The sequence below is a fragment of the Petaurus breviceps genome, unplaced genomic scaffold (genome assembly GCF_028583685.1).
Source record: "Petaurus breviceps papuanus isolate PSGF00001 unplaced genomic scaffold, PetGlider_PUasm1.0 90903, whole genome shotgun sequence".
NCBI classification, from domain to species: Eukaryota; Metazoa; Chordata; class Mammalia; order Diprotodontia; family Petauridae; genus Petaurus; species Petaurus breviceps.
Window position 1 is genome coordinate 3,733,062 of NW_027187376.1, and position 7,609 is coordinate 3,740,670.

The 7,609-nt window shown below is 40.2% G+C and overlaps 1 pseudogene; it reads right to left on the reverse strand.

Moving 5' to 3' along the window:
• Positions 1-861: 861 nt before the first annotated feature.
• LOC138151546 (phosphatidylinositol N-acetylglucosaminyltransferase subunit P pseudogene) overlaps positions 862-7,609 on the reverse strand; it is a 54,714-nt pseudogene continuing 47,966 nt past the window's right edge.

Here is a 7,609-nt window from a genome sequence, read left to right on the forward strand (position 1 = left end):
GTTTCTTGGCCTACCTTCCTCGTCCTAGATCTTCACTCCACACAATATCTCTTCCATCTTTATTTTCCTCTCAACTCAACAAACCCTCATCATCTCTACCCTGTACCAATTAAGCAGCTTCCTAAATGAACTCAGCTATCAGTCTCTTCTACCTCCAGTTACATGTCACATTTATCTTCCTAAGGCACAGATCTATCATTTCCCTGCTCAAGGACCTTCAGTGGCTCCCAACAACTATTAGTTAGGTTACTGTTTGTCTTTCATTCTCAAAGAGGACCATGACATCAGGGAGGTGATGCCATGACATATGAGTGAATTGGATTTAAGTGAGGTAGGGCTGTGAAAATAAAGGAAAAGGAAGGACAGAAGGAAGGAAGGAAGGAAGGAAGGAAGGAAGGAAGGAAGGAAGGAAGGAAGGAAAAAGGGGAGAAAGAGAGAAAGGATGGAAGAAAAAAGGAAGGAAGGAAAGAGAAAGGAAGAAAGAAAGAAGGAAAGAAAGAGGAAGGAAAGAAGGAAGTAAGAAAAAGAAAGAAAAAAGAAGGAAGGAAGAAAGGAAGGAAGGAAGGAAGGAAGGAAGGAAGGAAGGAAGAAAGGAAGGAAGGAAGGAAGGAAGGAAGGAAGGAAGGAAGGAAGGAATATACATTGCCCACCTAGAAGGTTGGTGCCTAGTGGGCAGCTCTTCTACTCATGAAGGCTGCTTTGAATGAAGGTTTTCCTGGCTCCAAGGTCAGGTCTGTTCAACTTGGATCTTTTCTCCTTTTCAATTAATACAAGATATTTTAGGAAATAATAGGTCCATATAATTCCTACTCAAAAAAATTCTTAAGTGAATATTTGGGATTGAAATGTTCTCTGCATAATTCAGCTTTTAGAGTAAAGTCCTCTGACAGCAATAAAGAACATTTCGTTTACTTCACTAATAGGTATATCCTTTCAGGCTGGAACAGCTTTTTCTTGAGATTTCTTCTGTGGCTGATTTTTGGCATAATTATCTGTGACTGTATGAATAAAATCCAGTGAAGAAGTATTCACCATGTTAATTCCAAACAGCAATAGGTAACTAATTCTAAAGTAATAAGGAGGTGGACTTGCAAAATATGTGCCCAGTACTTTTGAGGCCAATGTCAGTCCTAAATTTAACCAAGTGTCAGGAATAAATGCCCACACAAGATACATATGAAGCCAAACTGGGAGCTTAAGGAAAAAAAAAGCCTTTTATTGCTCTTTCTGGCAATGGAGATAGCGAATTTCCAACCAGTCTCTTTAACTTTAAGGAACCTAAAATTTTCTGTTTGCTGTGCAGGAACCCTCATTTGGGGCAGATTGCAAGAGGAAAGGAGAAAAGTAAGAGCAAGCAGGCCTGGGGCAGTGCCAATAGAAGTTTTTAATGTCAACAGAACATGACTACAAACAGCCTCCAGACCATTATCATCGGTTTGGAACTGGAAGAGACCTTAGAAATCATCTAGCCCCACCCTCCCTGGCTTTACAGATGAAGAAACTGAGATAGAGATTAAGTGATTTTTCTCTCCCATTGAAATGTGAACTCCTTGAGGACAGGAGCTGGACTGCCTTTTGGCCTTCCAGTGGATCTTTCTCACTTAACGTGGGGCCTGATACACAGTAAGTGATTCATATATGCTTATTGACTGATTGCTTGACTACCTAAAGGCAAGAGTTCTTAACCCAGGGGATATAAACTGGGGAATAAGAGTTTATAACCTAGGGAACTTGTTTGTATATATGCATGCATGGTATGCATGTATATATATGCATTGTGTATGTATGTGTGCTTGTGTGCACACATGTGTATGTACATGTATATATACATATATATGCATAAATACACATATACATATATGCTCCCGTATATAGTATAATATATGTATTACATATAAGAAAACTTACCTCTATATACATATAACTGTTTTCTTTTTTGTTTGTTTTCAGCATAATTGATTTCCTTTATAATCCCATGCATTTTATTTTATGCCTTTACAAACATTGTTCTGAGAAGAGTGCCATAGGTTTCAGCAGATTGCCAGAGAAGTCCATGGAATCCAAAAGGTTGAGAACTTTTAGCTTAAAGTCACATAGATTATAGGTAGCAAACCTGAGTTTGAACCCAAATCTGTCACTCTCTTCACTACATCAAGTCTAGTGGAAGCAAATCTCAAGCCACTGAACTTTACTGTGCCTCAGTTTCCTCATCTGTAAAATGCACAGGTTAGAGTTGACGGACCCTAAGGCTCCAACCAGACCTAAATCTACGATCCTATATTCCAGTGTGTCCTTCTCACAGTTAATAATCACATAGAAAGTAACTTGCTTCACTCAATTATTAAAGTAAGAAAACAATACATGCTCCTTTTCCCCCCCCGGAGGCCACTGGAGTCAAGTGACTTGCCTAGGATCACACAGCTACTAAGTGTCTGAAGTGGGATTTGAACTTGAGTCTTCCATATTCCAGGGCCAATGCTCTATTCGCTGTGCCACCTGGCTGCCCTATATATTCCTTCTTAACAACAAGCCAGTCCCAGTTCATATTTATTCCAAACAACCAGAAAACTTCTTTCTAAAGCTTTACCTGGGCTGCTTTTTGTGATACCTTAAGAAAAACATAGCTTTGAACTGCAACTCACATAGCAGAGAAGAAAGACGAAGGTAAAAGAGACTGGGTGAGATGAAAAACTTGAGAAAGAGCATGTTCAGCTCCAAAATTTGGGAACTTGTACAAAAACACACCCATGTTGGAAATGAAGATGTGTCTATTGCTGTAATCAAAACGGGAACTTCAGTGAGAGTTTGGCAAGGATAAGAACTGCTGGTCCAAACCCCGACTTGGCTTTCCAATTTTAGCTAAAGCTGTTTCCAAGGTTGACTTTGCAAATGGTTCTCTTGGTGAGGCTGGAGACATATGTTACAGAGGTGGATGGAGAAAGGCAAGAGGTGGAGCTTATCTTTTGAATTTCTGAGTTTTCATATGGGATGGTTCTCTAGAAGTTTTGTACTTTTTAAAGATCTGTCTTCGAACTAGTCATTGGAAGCCAATAACTGAAATTTAATTTGGCCTGAAGAGAAGGCCTAGAAAGGAAATGGGATAGAGTGGAAAATGGGTCCAAATTCCAGCTATGTTTCTCACTACTCACTTATTTCTTTTTTTCCCTTTTTTATTTTGGAGGGGGGATTGCAGGGCAATTGGGTTAAGTGATTTGCCCAAGGTCACACTGCTAGTAAATGTTAAGTGTCTGAGGTCGGATTTGAACTCAGGTCCTCCTGACTCCAGGGCCAGTGCTCTGTTCACTGCGCCACCTAGCCTCCCCTACCCACTTGAGATAGGCAAGTTGCTCTACCTCTGTGGGCCACATTTACTTAGTTGGCAAAGAGGTGAGTTGATCCAAATGACCTCTGAGATCTCTTTCAGCTTCAAGTCTTCAAATGTGTGGTCTTACTTTAAAGTTTCAAGAGATGAATCAGTTTAAAGAAGGGGATTAATTTTGATTTAGCATTTATCCAATTCTTACTATGTGCCAGGACTCTGTACTGGGAATAGGAATACAGATACAAGAAAAAGAAAGACAGTCCCTGCCCTCAAGGAACTTAAATTCTAATGGGGGAAGATGTCAATTAAAAAGAAGCTGAAAGGAGGAAAGGGAGAGAAGATTGAGAAGGAGGCACTGCTATTGAGTCAAGAGTAGAACCTGGATAGGGATGGAGGAGGGGACACTTCCTCAAAATGGAGGAACTCATCAATTAGAAGAGGCAACGACAGAAGCAAAGGGATCCTTCTGGGTGAGAAGGCTTCTGGGGGCTTATGGAGAAGTACAGAGAGCACAGAGTAGAACTGGGAGAGGAGTGAAGAAGAGGATGTGAAAGAGCAACTGATTTGGAATTAAGTGCTGGCCTTGGTACTCATTAATCGTGTGACCATGGGCATGTCATCTCACCTTTCTATGATTCTGGTTTCTCATCTATAAAATGCAGATGATAATTAAATTTATACTACCTGCTCCACTGGGCTATGGTGATGATAAAATGGGATAATGCAGTTTAATGCTGTCCAAAGACAAATGGGAGCTCTTATTGTTGTTGGTTTCCTAAATGCAATCACAAATGAAATACCTTTCCTTATGCTGTCATCATTCCCTGTGCCTGTTTTTGTGCCTATTTTGTTGATATTCACATTACTTCAAGTATGACAGTGACCCGACTACAAGAAATTAAGGGCTTAAAAGATGATTATGAGAATATGTGAGCGTGCTGGGTCTCAGAGAAGCAGACCCCAGGGTAAGGAAATGCTGAGTATGCCATGAACATGATCCTTGAGTTTGATTCAATAAAAACTCATTGAAATCTGATTTATTGTGACTTGGAATGGAAGACTTGGGATGAGATTAATGGGCTGCTTTTGAATTACATCATCTTTGGGGGAATTGTCAAACACAGCCTATGTCGAAGTCGCTAAGGACTGTTTAGCTATATTCCCTTGTTAAAATAATGGGATGATTGCTGTTTCCAAGGAACTCAAAGGATAACAACAGACAGAGTCCATGAGGCATGACTTTGGATTCACTAACCTTCTATGGAAGCCACCTTGCATTTGTGCTCTGGCTGAATGCTTCACATTGCCGAGAATGGCTAGATGACCCTTTGCAGGGTAGACATGAATTATGCTCTGGTTGCTTGGCTGATCTGGAGAGACATAAACCACATTGCCTAGCTTGTGTGTTTTTCAATATTTTCTTATTACCGATTTACAGCACTAGTATTTGAGAAATCATACTCTGACCTACATATCAAATTCTTGCTTCTGTACCCACCCCCTTGTCCTTGAAGAGAAAAAAAATGTAAATAACCACAAACTTGAGTTGATTTTTTTTACTTTTGCTTTTTTAACTATCAAGAATATGGTCTCCTTGCCTCAAATATCTCCCCACTCTAGTCCTTCCTCCACTAGGCACCATAGTGATCTTCCTAAAGTGAAGGTCTGACCACACCATCGCCCCAAATCTGACTGAGTAAACTTCAGTACTTCCCTATTACCTAAACAATCAATATAAACTCTTCTGTTTGACTGATTAGCCCTTCAAAACTTGGCCCCCTCCTATCTTTCCATTCTTAAGCTCTTCTTTTTATGCATTCTACAATCTAGAATCACTGACTTTTCTTGCTGTAACTCTCTCTCTCTCTCTCTCTCTCTCACACACACACACACACACACACACACACACACACACACACACACACACACACACCCCATCCCATCTCCTGACTCTGTGCACTTTCATTGACTGCCTCCTATGCCTGGAACTCTCACCTTTCTCACCTCCACTCCTGGATTTCCTTACTTTCTTCCAGATTCAGTTCAAATTCCATCTTCTGCAGGAGACCTTTCCAGTCCCTCCACTGCTGGTCAATTCCCTCTAAATTTATCTGCCATTTATGCTGTATTTATCTTGAATATATATGGTCCTTTGCATGTTGTCTCCCCCATGACAATGTAAGCTTTTTGAGGATGGACACCTGCCATGTTTTCCCCTTTCTTTGTATCCTTGGAACTTAGCATAGTACCTGGCATGTATTAAGCACTTAAAGGATACTTATTTATTTAACTGCTTGGTGATTGAAAATGCGACTGTATTTGAGCTATTAGTAATATATGTGGTTATATTTTCTCATGACTTTGGGGGACAGGAAAATGTTCTTTAACCAACTTGAAGGAATTAAAGGGGCTTGACCATTGGGTTAAGGCAAAGGACAGGGCTGACGGTGTTCCACAGGTAGACTGCCATGTGGTTCTGTTGTGAGACACCTGCTTGGGAGTGGGGTGAGGGGATGGAAGAGAAATGCCCTCACCCTCTTTGCTATACTCTGTAAGTGTTTCAGGAGGAAAAGTGAAGGTTAAAGTCAGGAGGAACAAACATTTATTACACCACATTTTTGCTCACATAAGAGAGGGTTCAAATCCTAGCCTGAGATACAAAAGAGGGGGAACATAGAGGAAGTGATCAACAAGGAAAGTATATAACAGAGAGGTTTCTTGACCTCTGATTTGTTGTTGGGTTGTTTTTCAGTCATGTCTGACTCTTCATGACCCTATTGGTGATTTTCTTGGCAAAGATACTGGAATAGTTTACCATTTCGTACTCCAGCTCATTTTATAGGTGAAAAAACTGAGATCAACAAGTTAAGTGACTTGCCTAGAGTCACACAGATAGTAAGTGTCTGAGGTCAAATTTGAACTCATGAAAAGTTGTCTTCCTGATTTCAGGCTTGACATTCTCCACTGAACCACCTACCTGCCCTAACTTCTGACATGACAGTGTTTAGGCATTGAGGAAGAAAAAGGGGTGATCCTTAAGAGAGGCTGTCCTTGGACCTTATATACCCTGAGTCATTAACTCTGTCACTCTTACTAATTGATGTCTAAAATTGGTCCTATCTTCTATACACCCAGGCAGAAAAGGCGGAAACCACAGGATTTTATCCTGGAGTCAGGATAGACCTCCTTTTTATCTATCTGTCTGTCTATCTATCTATCCATCCATCATCAATCTATTTATTCATTTGTTTGTTTATTTATGTATTTATTCCTTTGTTTGGTTGTTTATGTTGGGGGAGGGGTTCTTACTCAGTCATCTCTATTTACCACATCTTATCTCAGGGCTGGCTGGCAATGTCACAGCTATACAAGCGTGGGATATGGAAGTTTCCAGAAAGAGTATGTTGGGGATGCCAAAGGAGGTGGGTGTAGAGCAGAGACACTCTACCACAAGTAAGTGCAGAAAGGCTCCCAGAGTAGAGGCTTTTTGGAGTCATTAAGTCACAATTCTGAGGTCACACAGTTAGTATCTGAGGATAGATTTGAATTCAAGTCTATCCTCCCTCCATCTAGGTACAGTAGTCTATCCACTGTGCCACCTAGCTGCCATATTTTCTGGCTCGATCTTAATGACTTATTTAATCATTGTTTTGTTCCCTTAACTTGAAAATTGTAATAACTTGCTTATTTTTCCTTCCTTTCACCTTGCTATTCACAAGGTGGTGCACAACTCCTATGGGTCTTTAAATGACTCAAAAAATATTCAAGGCCTCATATAACTGGAAGATAGGTTAACTCTGTTAGTGGTCAATTATCCTGCCAGCAAGTTCACCAGATACAATTAAAACCAAATGGATTTCTAAAAAAAAAATATGAGTTCCTTAGTGTTCACGCAACCCCAAATTCTTTAAGTGAACATGAAACTAGAGGTTTTTTCTCTTTTGTTTTGCTTTTGAAACAATGATGTAATGAATAGAGAGGAATGTTTCTGAAAAAGATATCAAGGTTTATTGACCCAGAAAAAAAATCTTGATCAAGGCAAAACTAAAAGTCATCATGTCCATCATGAAGCAATAAATCTAACTGTTTGCTGAAACATGACCTCACCACATGTGCTGTAACAAACCAAATTTCCAATTGATTTAACCCCCACCACCACCACACCTCTGAAAAGAAAAGAAAAGAAAAAAGGAAAAAGGAAAGGAAAAGAAAGGAGATCAGAGGAGAGGAGAGGAGAGGAGAGGAGAGGAGAGGAGAGGAGAGGAGAGGGAAGGGAAGGGAAGGGAA